The sequence below is a fragment of the Hylobates moloch genome, unplaced genomic scaffold, assembly GCF_009828535.3.
Source record: "Hylobates moloch isolate HMO894 unplaced genomic scaffold, HMol_V3 SCAFFOLD_5, whole genome shotgun sequence".
In the NCBI taxonomy this organism is placed as follows: Eukaryota; Metazoa; Chordata; class Mammalia; order Primates; family Hylobatidae; genus Hylobates; species Hylobates moloch.
Window position 1 is genome coordinate 115,770,006 of NW_026652280.1, and position 13,906 is coordinate 115,783,911.

Consider the following 13,906-nt stretch of genomic DNA (forward strand, 5'->3'; position numbering starts at 1 on the left):
TCATGTATTTTGAGGTCTGTCAACAAATACATATACATTTAGGGTTGTTGTTTGTTTGTTTGTTTGTTTTTTGAAAAATTGATCCCTTTATCATTATAAAATCCCTCTTATCCCTGGTAATATTCCTTGTTCTAAAGGCTACTTTGTCTGATATAGTCACTCCAGTTTTGTTTTGTTTTGTTTTGTTTTTTTGAGACAGAGTCTTACTTTGTCGCCCAGGCTGGAGTGCAGTGGTGTGATCTCGGCTCACTGCAAGCTCCGCCTCCCGGGTTCACGCCATTCTGCTGCCTCAGCCTCCCGAGTAGCTGGGACTACAGGCACCCGCCACCAGGCCCGGCTAATTTTTTTGTATTTTTAGTAGAGATGGGGTTTCACCATGTTAGCCAGGATGGTCTCGATCTCCTGACCTCATGATCCGCCCGCCTCGGCCTCCCAAGGTGCTGGGATTACAGGCATGAGCCACCGCGCCCGGCCTCCAGTTTTGTTTTGATGAGTCTTTTCTTGGTATATCTTTTTTTGTTCTTTTCCTTTTAACATACTTGTGTCTTCATATTTAAAGTGTGTTTCTTGCCGATAGCACATAGTTAGGTCTTGCTTTTTTAAAAAAATCCAGTGTGATTATCTCTGCTTTTTAATTGAAGTTTTTAGATTAGGTATACTTAATGTAATTATCGATATGATTGAGTTTAAGTCTACTATCTTGCTGTTTATTTTCAGATTGTCTCATATGTAATTTGTTTATGTTTTCCTCTCTGCCTTACTTTGTATTAACTGAATATTTTTATGATCTCACTTTATCTCCATTGCTGGCTTATTATCCATATGTATTTTTTTTTAGTGGTTGCTCTATGATTTAAAATATACATTTTAGCATATCAAAATCTGCCTTCTAATAATATACCACTTCATGTATACTATAAAAAAACTTATATATTCAATTTTGTACCTCTTGTCCTTTGTGATATAATTGTCATATATTTTACCTCTATATTTTATAAATCCAACAATATAGTGAAATTTTTTTTGTTCTAAACAGTTAACACTTTTAAAGAGACTTCAAAGATGAGTAAAAAATTTATTTCAATTTACCCACATATCTACTATTCCCAGTGTTTTTTATTCCTTTGTGTAGATCCAGATTTATATCTAGTATCATTTTCCTTTTTCCTGGAGAACTTCCTTTAAAATTTCTTACAGGCAAATCTGCTAGTGATGACTTATCTCAGCTTTGATCTGAAAAAATATTTACTCTGCTTTCATCTCTGATTGATATTTTTGCTTGGTGTAGAATTCTGGGTTGGCAGGTTTTTTCCTTTTCAGTACTTAAGGCCATTGTTGTCTTCTGGTTTGCATAATTTATGACAAGAGTCTGCCACTTTGTCTTTCCTCTGTGTGTAATGTCCTTTTTCCACTGGCTGCTTTTAAGATTTTATCACTCGTTTTCAGCAATTTGGTTATAATGTGCCTTGGTATGGTTTGTGTTTACTGGGAATTCAATGCATTTCTTGGATCAGTGAGTTTATAGGTTGCACCAAATTCTGAAGGCTTTTGACCATCTCTTTAAAATATTTCTTCTGTGTTTCTCTTCTTTTTGGGGACCCCAGTTACATATATGTTAGATGACTTGTTACTTTCCTACAGGTCACCGATGCTATGGGTTTTTTTTTTTAATCTTTTTTTCTTTCTTTGCTTTATTTTGAATATTTTCTATTTCTATTCTTCAAATTCACTGATCCTTTTAGTGTATCTGTTAATCTCATTTATTATATTTTTATTTCAGTTATTGTATTTTGTCTTTTATTTAAGTTTTATTGGGGTCCCTTTTCTATCTTCCTTTTTTAATCCTTACCATGTTCATGTTTTCCTGTAAATTCATGAGCATATAGTATATTGGCTATAGTAGTTTTACCATTCTTGTATGCTAATTCCATTATCTCTGTCATTTCTGAGTCATTTTCTAATGATTGATTTTCTCCTGCTTATTAGTTATCTTTTTTCTTTTTTGCATACCTTGTGGGGTTTGTTTTTGTTTCTTGTTGTTTTGAGGCAGGGTCTTGCTCTGTTGCCCAGGGTAGAGTGCAGTGGCACTATCATGGTTTGCTGTAGCCTTGACCTCCCAGGCTTAAACAGTCCTCTCACTTCAGCCTCCTGAGTAGCTCGGATCAGAGGTGCACACCACTACACCCAGCTTATTTTAGAGATGAGGTCCCCCTGTGTTGCCCAGGCTGGTCTCTAACTCCTGGGCTCAAGTGATCCTCCCATTTCAGCCAAAGTGCTGGGATTACAAGCATGAGTCAATACACACATCTATTAGATGCCAGACATAGTTAATTTTACTACTTTAGCCACTGATATCTTTTCTTTTTGTATTCCTTTAAAGAGTGTTGGACTTTGTTCTGGTATACAGTTAATTGGAATCAGTTTGATTATTTCAGGGCTTGCTTTAAGATCTCTTAGGGTAAGTCTGGCACTGCCTTTTGTCTAGGGCTAATTTAGCCTCACTGTGAATGTGATGCCTTTCTGAGGACCCTACCTGTTGCTTTGTATACAATCACGCATCACTAAACAATGGGGATACAGTCTGAGGAATGGATTGTTAGGCAATTTAGTTGGACAGACATGATAGAGTGTACTTATACTAACCTAGATGGTATAATCTACTACATACCTAGGCTATATGGTATAGCCTATTGCCCCTAGGCTACAAACCTGTACAGCATATTACTATATAGAATACTGTGGGCAGTTGTAACACAATGGTAATTGTGTCTCTAAACATAGAAAAGGTACAGTAAAATACAGTATAAAAAATAAAAAATGGTATACCTATATTAGGGCACTTATCAGGTATGATGCTTGCAGAACTGGAAGTTGCTCTGGGTGAGGCTGTGTGAGTGGTAAGTGAATATGAAGGCCTGAGACATTACTATACACTAGTATGGACTTTATAAACGTTGTACACTTAGGCTATACTACAAAATTGTTTTTTCTTCAATAATAAATTAACCTTAGCTGACTGTAACTTTTTTACTTTAGAAACTTTTTAATTTTTGTAACTTTTTGACTTTTCCAGTAATAGCTTAAAACACAAATACGTTGCACAGTTATAAAAAATATTTATTTACATCCTTACTCTATAAGTTTTTCTATTTTAAAAAAGGGGACTTGGGTTTTTTTTTTTACTTTTTAAACTTTTTTAAAAACTAAGACACAAACACACACATTAGCCTAGGCCTACATCAGGTTAGGATTACCAATATTACTGTTTTCCACCTCTGTCTTGTCCCACTGGAAGGTCACCTGGGGCAATAACATGCATGGAGCCATCATCCTCCATGATAACAATGCCTTCTTCATGAATACCTTCTGAAGGACCTCCTTGAGGCTGTTTTACAGTTAACTTTCTTTTTTTTCTACATAGAAGTAGGACACTGTAAAATAACAGTAACTGGTAAATACATAAACCAGTAACATGGTCACTTATTATCATTATCAAGTATTATGTGCTGTACATAATTATATGTGCTATGCTTTCCTAGGACTGGCAGCACAGTGGGTTTGTTTATGCCAGCATCACCACAAACACGTGAGTAATGCATTGCACTACAGTGTTAAGATGACTATGATGTCACTATGTCACTAGGTGATAGGAATTTTTCATCTCCTTTATAATCTTATGAGACCACCATCATATATGCCGTCTGGCATTGGCCAAAACATTGTTATGCAGCACACAACTGTATCATGAAATCTGTTCATTCTCACCTGGGAACATGAACTCTTCCCAGCTCTGGAAATCATTTGGCTTAGTGCTTTGCGATGGTTCTTTCTCCAGCCTTATGGAGTTTCATTCCTTGCATGTGAAAATCAGTATTTTGGCAAAGCTCTTTAAGTGGATCCCCTTTCAAATAGCCAAAGTTGTTTCTGGCATTGTGCCTGCACACTCTAGCTGCCTCAGTCGTCTTGAACTCCAAGAATTCTGGGCGCTGGGCTCCCCTTCCCTGTGCTGCAGGCTGGAAATCCGATGCAGGCAGTAGGGTAGAGAAATTGTAAGGGTCTCCCATTTGATTCACCTCTCTCAAGGATCATAGTCCTGTATCGCCTTTTGTCCAATGTTTGAAAATATTTGTTTCCTATATTTTGTATGACTTTCTAGTTGTTTAAGACAGAAAGGTAAATCCAGTTCTTTTTATCATGGCTGAAAGCAGAGGTGGCAATATGTACTTGCATTGTCCTTATTTTAGAGGAAACTGGGGCACAGAGAGATTAAGCAACATGCCCAATATGACATTATTCTTGAGTGGTGGAGTCCAAATTTGAGCCCTGGTCAGCAGTCTTCATTAAGTCTGTGTTGTTCACTGCTATATAACTATATACAGCAGCTGGTACCTGGATTTGGTACTCAATAAATGTTGTTGAATGAATGAATGACCAATCTGAAGGTACTCAGCTTTTCTTATACTACACCCTGCTTGTGTTTAGGTTTATATAAGTGCACCTGAATGGTCCATTCTGATTAGCAAGTCCTAGGATCTCCAGGCCCCAACAAATACTTTTTTACCTACTCCTCCGTGTACCTTGCAGACACCCCTGTGTGTAAGCAGCAGCTGCTGCCTTCTAATACTAAATCTGCTGTCTGGCTCCCACACTGAAAGATATCATTTTAATCATGTACTTTCAAGCCAGGAAGTAAATTTGCATTACAAAAGTCAAATTCCTTTCCCTGGTGGTAGCCATGCAAAAGACTTGGCCACTTTTTCACTCTTGTCCAGGAAAGAAATTCTAGAAGTAGGAGCCCATCTTAGTCAGAGTCAGGGCCACATAAAAAGAGCAAAAAGGTCATCTGGCAAAGACCACCCCCCTGCTTCCTAACCTACATTCTTTGGGATGCTGATGGCAAGGGAGCCAGAATTATCTCTCAGCGGTCCCCTCATCCAGAACCATAGGTCTATTCATGATGATGCCAGAGCAATTGATTAAAAATTGTATGCTCATTTCCACATCTGCATAATTTTGCATATTTATTTAATGGACAAAAAAACTCATTTGGATTCTCTCATTCCCTTTCTTTCTGTTCTGCTTCTGATGTATCATCTAGGTCTGGCTCGGCCTGGGTAAATGACCAGTTCTGGTCTTCATTCTACAGGAGAAATGGGTTCTTGTTAGGAGACCTCTAGAAGCTGTCCTGGTCCAGTCTCCCAGAATTCACTCCTTTGCACCACAACCCAGGCAGTGTGGCCTGGGCAATGTCCTCCTTAGCTGAGGTCTGTGCCTGGCTAGGGTGTGTGGAGGAAGTGAATGGGGTGGAGGTTGGGGTTGCTTCTCAGGAAGATTTCAGGTGGACAGGTTGTTGACCGCCCTGCAGATGAGTATCTCCCCAGGGACTAAGCTGCTGTCACTGTGGGTAATTGGATTCCTGCTCCCCAGCAGAACAGGCACCAGTAACCTTTAGGATTAATTACTCCAGGTGACCTCAGCTGCCCGCTCTGGCTGGTTGTCCTCCCCACTCTTGATCAGAAAGCCCCAGGGGCTCAATGTCGGGCACTGGATATTGGGACAGGAGTGTGAGCTGGAGACCTCTTGATCTGAGCCTTGAGAGGTTGTTCACGTACATTTGCAAAGGCACTTGAGAATGATGTTGTGCTTCACCTTTAAGGAAAGGCCATTCCGTGCCCTCGGGTGGGGTTAGGGAGCTCTTCTGTGGACGGCAGTGCGAAGTCAACAGCCATTCTAAAGAGAAAGCCAAGCTGTCAACCTTCTCTCCACCGGGTCCTCTGAGGGGGAGGCAATGGCTTGCTCGCACCTAGCGAGAGAGAGAGAGTTTGGGAGTTTCTTATGGCAAAAGGCTATAGCTGTGGCTCCCAGGCCACTGAAAATTTATTCCTGCTGCATTTGCTCCCCAGAACGTAAAACCTAAGGTAGGGAGATAGGGAGACACTGCAGTGGCATCATCCTTGGTGGCGCTGTGTGTGATCAGTTGGAATAGTAATGGCTAATGTCTATGGAGTTCTTACCATGAGGTGGGCATGCATTAGCTCATTTAATCCTCACGATGGCCCTACAAGGGATATGGTATTATAATCCCCATCTCATAAAAGTGAAAATAGGGCTGAGAGATGTTAATCACAGAGAGACCACACAGCTGCTAACTGGCAGATCTTCAAAGCATAATGTGTTTGTTACCAGGCTTCACTGGTTCTTGTCCTTGGAGGTCTTGACAACAGGACTTTTCCTTTCCTGTTTCTGGACTAGGGGGGAAGGAAGAAGCAATGACCATGGTGACACTAGGTTCTATAACCTTTGGCCCTTCTCGGCACCAAAAAGAACTAACTCCCATGTATCCTTCATATGTATCACGTGACAATTACCACCTTGAAGGGCCTTTTGCTTTCTGTGTTACCATTTGCTGTTTGGTTCTCCCGTCTCATGCTGATCAATAACCCGTCACTCAGCAAAGAGATATTCACATGGACAAAATGTCCCTCTGACTCTCGACCCCTTGGCTGAGATTAGACGGGGCACTATCATTGTGCCCCCTCAATAGGGTCCTCACACACTCATCTTTATTCCACCCAGCTCCGGCAGTTGGCAGTGAGCAGTGTGTCATGATGAGACGTTCCTGGAAAGCCTGATTGGCCACTCATTTGTTTCCACTGCCACCTCCCCACCCCCCAGATGGCAATGGATATTGCCATGACAACATAATGGGATGCAATCACACCTATTGTGGGGCAGGAATGTTGACTGCATGAAAGAGCGTGTGTGGGGCCAGGGAGAAGATGAGAGAAACATAGACCTTCTTGTGCCCAGGAAGAAAGGAAGTTAATTCAGAATTGAGGAGCCTGCCTTCTGAATTTTAAGTTCCCACCTGAAGCCTATAGAAACTATTTATTACTTGCCAGCTCACATTATTCTCCTACTGTCACAGTCTTCAAAAAAAAAGGCACGAGACCAGTTTTGGACTCATTTTGAAACAGAACTTAGCCTCCGAGATGAGAAATTCCTTGCTGCTTTAGTTTTATTTATTCCTTTCTTGTCTGCCCCCCTCCTTCTCCCTTTCGCACACATCTCCCCAATAGCAAGACCTCCACAAAGTTGGGGAAGGGAATGGGTGACATTTCTATGATAGGAGAAGAGTTCTGATTTCTTTATTTTTGAGACAAAAAAAGTGTTGAATTAAGTCAAGGAAATACTCAAGAGAAGCAAATTCATCATCAAATTGGAACATCACTGGAACACAGAAGAGAAGTTGGGTGGAGGGAGGGGGCCTGGGCAGGAGGTGGGAAAGAGCATCTCTGAGCAGGGCTGACAGACTGGGGACTCCAGTCCAAAGACCTAACTCTGAATTTTAGTCCTGCTACAACCCTTAGTGTTGTTACTAATAAGAATTCTAAAGTCAGAGCCCTAGGTTTTGTTCCTGGCCCTACCACCTACTAGCTTACAAGTGTAAACTTGGGCAAGTTACCTAACATTTATTTGCCTCAGTCTGGGCTGGAGGAGGACTAAATGAGTTTGTTCAGAACATTCCAAAACCGTTTGCTGTTATTTTTACTGTGCAACTGAAGCAAGTTATTTTGCCTCTCTGAGCTTTGATTTACTCACTAGTAAATGGGAATTATATTTGCCTCACAAGCAAGCATTTGTGAGGATTAAATAAGCTAATGTATGGAAAAGTGCCCAGCTGCTTTCCAGACATATGATAGGTGCTAAATAAATGTCAATCAAATCTTGATCTATCCAAGGGGAGAAAGGAGGAGAGTGACTCTTAAAACCCTCAGAGTGTTTTCAGGGAAGCCAAGGGAAAAGGAACAATGCAAGTAAAGCTATTATGTCGTCAGTGGGAGCTGCAGGCTCCTCTGCAGTGGGGAATAGTCCTTGGTCCCTAGGAGGTACTCTACAAGTATTAATTGAGTAAATGAATGAACGAATTTCAAGTAGAAAGACAATGAACTACTAAGACAGGCAGTGTGTTCTGGAGACACAGCAGAGAGGCAGAATCCAGTGAGTATTAGAATGGTTAAAAAGGTGGTAGAGGAGCTGGGATTTGAGCTTGTCTTCATCAGAGCTCTGCTTCCTAGCACAGAGTCTCCAGACAGCTTTCCTTTCCAGTCCACTGGCCTGTTCTAAGCCCTGTTAGGTGCTATGCTCACAGCATGTGTGCACATAGGAGGAATACAAAGGACAAATATTAATCAGCTATCTATTGCTATATAATAAAATTCCCCCAAAACTTAGCTACCTAAAAACGACAAACATTCATCATCTTACAGTTTCTGTGGGTGAAGAATCCAGACACGGCTTAGTTGGGTGCCTCTGGCTTAAGAACCCTCACGTGATTGTAGTCAGGATGTCAGCCAGAGCTGCAGTCACTTAAAGCCTTGACTCACGTGATTGTGGGTTGGTCTCCATTCCTCACCGTGTGGCCTACCTCTTGTCATGACAGCTGACAGCTGATACAAGGGCAGTTGATCTGAGAGACAGAGGCCACCAAGATGAATGCCATGTCATTTCTGCCATAATAGGTAGAAGCAAGTCAACAAGTCCAGCCCACACACAAGGGCAACACACAAGATGTGAATACCAATAGGATATGGTCTGAGAGTCTTCCCCTTTGTTATTTTGTACACACATAAAGAAAACATTGCCTTCTAACTCTTCTGCATCTGAAGACAACATCTGGGACTCCCTGGGCACACCCCAGCAACAAGTCTGTTCTCTCATGGAGATCAGTTCATCAATCTCCATTGCACACTTGTGCCCCATGAAGTGTGGCAGGTGCTGCGACAGCTGGCTGAACATGAGGGAACAGGAGCCCAGGGTTGGGGGACAGCAGGGGGGAAATGAGGACAGAGATGTCATCCCACTGAGCAAATTCTGGACCAATCCTGAAGGACAGGAAATGTTAGCCAGAAGAGGGGAGTGGGTGTTTTAATCTGCAGGGACAGTGAAAGCAAGACTTTAGAGGGAAGAAAGGTGTGGTGTGTGGGGACGAGAAAGGCTTCAGAGATGTTGGAGTATGGAAGTCAGGAGAGCATGGGAAGCTTGGGAAGCAGTGGGCAGCTTGTTCCCTAGTTTTCTTTGGATCCATCTTGATGGCTGTGGTCAGACTGGATTAAGGAGTGGATGCTTTGTGCACAGAGAGATCTGGAATAAGGAAAGAGTGAATGATCAGCACAACCTGATCCCCCAACCCCAAAAGTCAGGATCGAGGGGATATCTCTGAGCCCAGTGTAGAGAGGAAAAGCAAGGTAAAAGAAGCAGTGTCCTGAGAGAGAACCAGGTCCAGCCTAGGGCAAAATTTAAAAATCAAGTTGCTTATTTGGCTTGATAAGACAGGAAAAGAGTTATATTTTGTTTTATTTAGAAAAATATATAGTGATTCTAGGTGTCACATATCACAAGTAAATGACAACTGCCAAATAATTGATGCTGACACGAAATGGCAGGAGGTCTGAAAGGATGGAAGCTCCTCTTCTGGAATGGTCTGGACAGTGGGGAACTTTACATGGACAGTGGGTCCTTACAACATGGGCCGGATGGTTGCCAGGTAAGACGCTGTGCTGTTTCCCAGGCAGGGGAGGTGGTGCAGATGTTTGGGCATGTTCATAGTCACAAATGCTGACCCCAGAGACTGGGGGTCTCTGCACACCACATGCACTTTAAAACATCAGGCTCTATGTGTCTGTCTCTACCTTCTTTCACAGCCTGATAGCTCTTTCTCCAAACTAATGAGTCTAGGAAAGGAAAATTAGTATACTCTTCCCACCCTACACCACCCTTGAGAATGGGACTCCAGTGGCTACTCTGGGGCTCACAGCCCCCAGGACACAGAGCTTAGAAGTAGAGAGAGCTTTGAAATGAAAGTCAAAACATTGGGTTCTCCTAGTTCTCCACCCAGGTAGTTACGAGACTGCTGACAGCTCATCCAACTCACTCCCTCTCACAGAGCTGCAGGGTCCTCATCTGTAAAATACAGGGGTCGATGCTGCAGGCGCATGGTCCAGTGTTCCAGCTGCACATTAGAATCTCCCATGGAGCTTTCTAAGGTCAGGTATGCCCAGGCCCCAGCATGAAGGATTCTACCTGAAAGGGCCTGGGTGGGGCCCAGGCATTACTGTTCCTTTAAACTGCCCAGGTGATTCTGATGCCCTGCTGGGGCTAAGACTCACTGGACCATGTGCTCACCAAGGCTCCTGAAGGAAGCATTGATGGTTTTATACGTGACTCCCAGAAGGGCTGCACGCCATAGTCACCTAAAGACTGATCAACACCAGCCTCCACCTCTGGAAGCAGAATCTCCAGGTCAGAGTGAGACCCACAAATCTGCATTTAAGATTGTCCCCCAGGGAGTTCTATTGCTGCAGACGCATGGTCCAGTGTTTGGTAAACACCAGATGTCCTTACCCGGTACCAGAGCTGGAAAACTTGAGTGCATCCACTCTGCCCCTTACCAGGGATCCTTGTGAAAGCACCGAGCCTCTCTACTCTCATATTCAGTTAGAATTCTAGCAGTTCTTCACAGGGCTGTGGTGATCAGCTGAGTGCTGGTACAGCGATATTGTTTTTATTATTTCCCTGCTGCCTGGGTGTTCTGGGTGCGTGTCTCCCATCAGTGTCTCCTGCTCTGTTGCCTCTTCGGGTACAGCACACAGTGCTGTGTGGTCACAGATGCTTAATCAAAGGGTATGCATGGAGATAATGAAGACCTGGGCCTGCTCTGGAGTGTGCCTCAGAAATCCACTCAAAGAACAAGACCACGCAGTTTCTAAATCAGTCATTTGGGCTGGTTTAGCATGAAAGGCTCTGATGAGCCGGGACTGATTCATCCATTCTCAGTGTTCTGGGGAGGCACAGGGAAGAGCTCTCTGAGAATGCCATGGACTTCCGGCGTGAATAACACAGCCTGTCTCCCCCTCCGTCACTGACAGGGCTGCCCCCTCCGCAGGTGGCCTGGAGTGGCCAAGGCAGAGGGACACGATCCCTGCTTGGCCAGCTGGGAGCCCGCGAGGGTGGTGGCCCAAGTGCATCCTGAGTCTACCTCCACAGAGTCAAGCCCCAGTCCCCTCCCCGCTCCACTGTGTGAGGTCGCCATGGTGACTTCCTGTCCGCAGTATGTCAGGGCTCTATCAGAGCCAATCGGTGGCAGGTGCAGATAAGGGTCTCTAAGCAGGGGCGGCTGTCACGCAGCCTGCCGTCGCCACCAAGCGTAGCATCGATTCTCGCCTGTGCCCGTGCCCACAGAGGATGAGGGAGGCTGGGGGAGGAGGGAGCCCTTTCTATATTTAGCTCCTGCACTGGGTACATCCCAGTGGACAGCTTTGAAAGACGCTGACTTCCAGCTCAGCATGGGAAGGCTTAACATTCCTCAATTAGGCACACTCACGTGGGGCTGTGTTTTGCCCATAGAGAGGGTTAAAAGAAAACAGGCAAAAAGTAAAGCAAGAGGGAAGAGAACAGCAAAGCTAAGCTGATTTATAGCAACTAGGAAAGCTGCCCCTAAAGGGTTCCTCCAGCCACCCACCAATCCCCAACCCCACCCCTAGGCCTTGGGGACAGTGGAGGGAGGTTGTCCCAGTGGGTGCTGGGAAGGGTGACAGGAGCATCAAAATAGGGGGTCCTCTGGGTTGTTTAGCAGTCAGCTCAGTCCCTTAGACCAGAGGCAGAGCCCGGGGCAACTGAGCCTTTGCCCTGAGTCCTAGAGTAATGTCCCTTTGGCGGGACTCCTCCATCTGGGAGGGGTGCAGTGGGAACTCTCGGATTGCTGGAAATTGAGGTTAATGGACAAAAAAAAAAAAAAAACCTCCAAAGAGAGATGAAAGGGATTCAGCACACCAGGGGAGCCAGAAGGCCAACAAATTGTTTATTTGCCTGAATTCACCAGGTAATTGCTTGTCCTTCTGCTCACTTCTGCTACCCAAGCTGTGGCCCATCCAGTGGCCTGGACTGAGCTCCCTCAGTCTGGACATTGTAAGATAAGAGAGTCCAGGAAAAAGGATCAAGGTTCTGGCCTCCCAAGGCTCCTAAGCTCCCAGAACACAGGCATGAAAGAGAGACCTAAGGACAGACATGGAGAGACTCATGCAAATCAGCATTCTATGAACTGGCTGAGGGGCAGGGAGGAGCAGCCCATGGGTCTGGGGGACTGTGACTGAAGGCAGATGACCACCTAACTCTGGCCTCAGGCCCCCTCCCGGCCAGTCAGTGTGGGGAGTATGCAGCCAGCCTGGCATTCTTTCAGAGATGTCAGCAATGCCAGGTGAGGGCTTCAGTGCAAGATAATTCTCATTGTTCAAATTCTGCTCAAATACGGCAGTAGATGCAAGTCACCCTGCTGCTTAATGAGCAGATTCAGAGATCAGAAATCAATGGCTGCTGCCCTGAAAGCTTCACTCTGCAGCATCACTCTGAGCCTGAGCGGAGAAGAGGCTTCCGGAGGCTTGACCACAGTTGGCCCAGGACATACTGAGTGGGTGCTGTCTCCAGGTGGCTAGGCTGGATGCTAGCAGGGACATTTGGAAAATCTTCCCTCCCCCACTGCATCCGTGTTGAATGTCACATGACCTTCCTCCGCCTCCCACCTGCTCAGCCTTTCCTGCTCTAACTTTAGCCTGGAGATAGTAAGTAGGCACCAAGGAAGGCTGGAGAAAGCAGTGAGGTACTGAAGCTGGTACTTTCCTTCTGCTCCCTCTGGTCTGATGGTCACCAGACTCTCAGGGAACAGTGAGCCAGGCTGAGTATATGTCCCAGACTGGAGTCAGAGAGAAAGAGTTCCACCTCTCTCTCTGGACAGCTCGGTTCTGCCCCAAAGCATATTGAATGAAAGAGTCCCTTCTGGCCTTCAGAATCTGTTTTTGAGCTCCTACAGCCTATATGTATGTGTGTAAACACTTACACATGTATGTTGACTGTATATCCACATGTCTGTATATATGTAAATATGGATCTTTAAAAATATATATTGAGCACCTACTATGAGCAAAGCACTCTGCTACTCTCACAAGTGTTCAGAATGGGCAGGGGAATATATGAAGGTACTAATCATATTATTTAGTGAGTACCTAGTATATTCCAGGCACAGTATTAGGTACTTGACACCCAGTGCATCACATTTATGCCTCACAACAACCTCAAGGTAGATATTGCTATCCCTATTTTGCAGATGAGAAAACAAAGGATCAGAAAGGTTAAATTTGCCCAGGTGCACAACACTGGAAAGTAGCTGGCAAAGTTCAGATTGGAATCCAAAGGATCTCCTGGCCACAGACCTGTGGATCACTAGTTTTTAACACTAACGAGCAGTGGGCACGAGACAGGTGCATTCACAAACCCCTCCCATTACAAAGAAGTGAGGAAGCAGGGCTAGTAAAAGCAAGTTGGCTCCACACAGGAGTGTGGTGTTAGACACTGTGTCCTACCCAGGACCTGTGAGCATGGTGTTGGGGGCCTATCTTAGCCACACTCCCTGTGTCCCTCATCCGCACTCACCTTTGTCCCAGGGTGCCTTTCCTTCCACCAAATTGCTCTCTGTTGCTCCAGGCTCATTCATTTGCCACTGGGTATAGGTGTGTTGTTAAGTCACGGGCTCCTCACCTGCTCCGTCACCCCTTTAATCCCTGCACCCTGGCTTCTCTGACTTGCAGTACAAAGTGTCCCACGTTATTAGCTCCCCAGAGGCCTGGACCCACTTTGGGATTGGCTGCCCCCTCGCTGGTCATTTGAGCCCCGTTCCTATCTCGGACCCACGGGCCAGGTGCTGGGAGCAGGGATACACCGCTCTTCATTCACCTGCTGCACCTGAGTGAGGCCGGAGGGGCTCTGGGAGATTCTGAATCCTCAGGCATTTTTGTGCTTTAGTAAGTAGACCCCTGAGCACGTGGGATCTTACTCAGCTTCGTTGCTGCCTAAT

At 44.9% G+C, this 13,906-nt stretch overlaps 1 protein-coding gene and 1 long non-coding RNA gene across 4 annotated transcripts in view; one reads left to right on the forward strand and one right to left on the reverse strand.

The window, feature by feature from the left end:
* The window catches only part of KCND3 (potassium voltage-gated channel subfamily D member 3), a 214,533-nt gene that overhangs the window by 73,495 nt on the left and 127,132 nt on the right, over window positions 1-13,906 (forward strand). The window lies entirely within an intron of this gene.
* On the reverse strand, window positions 5,042-11,251 carry LOC131383530 (uncharacterized). The gene is made up of 3 exons (XR_009213669.1): window positions 6,184-11,251; window positions 5,613-5,803; window positions 5,042-5,140 (listed from the first exon to the last, which is right to left on the reverse strand). It is a non-coding gene; the product is annotated as an uncharacterized LOC131383530 (long non-coding RNA).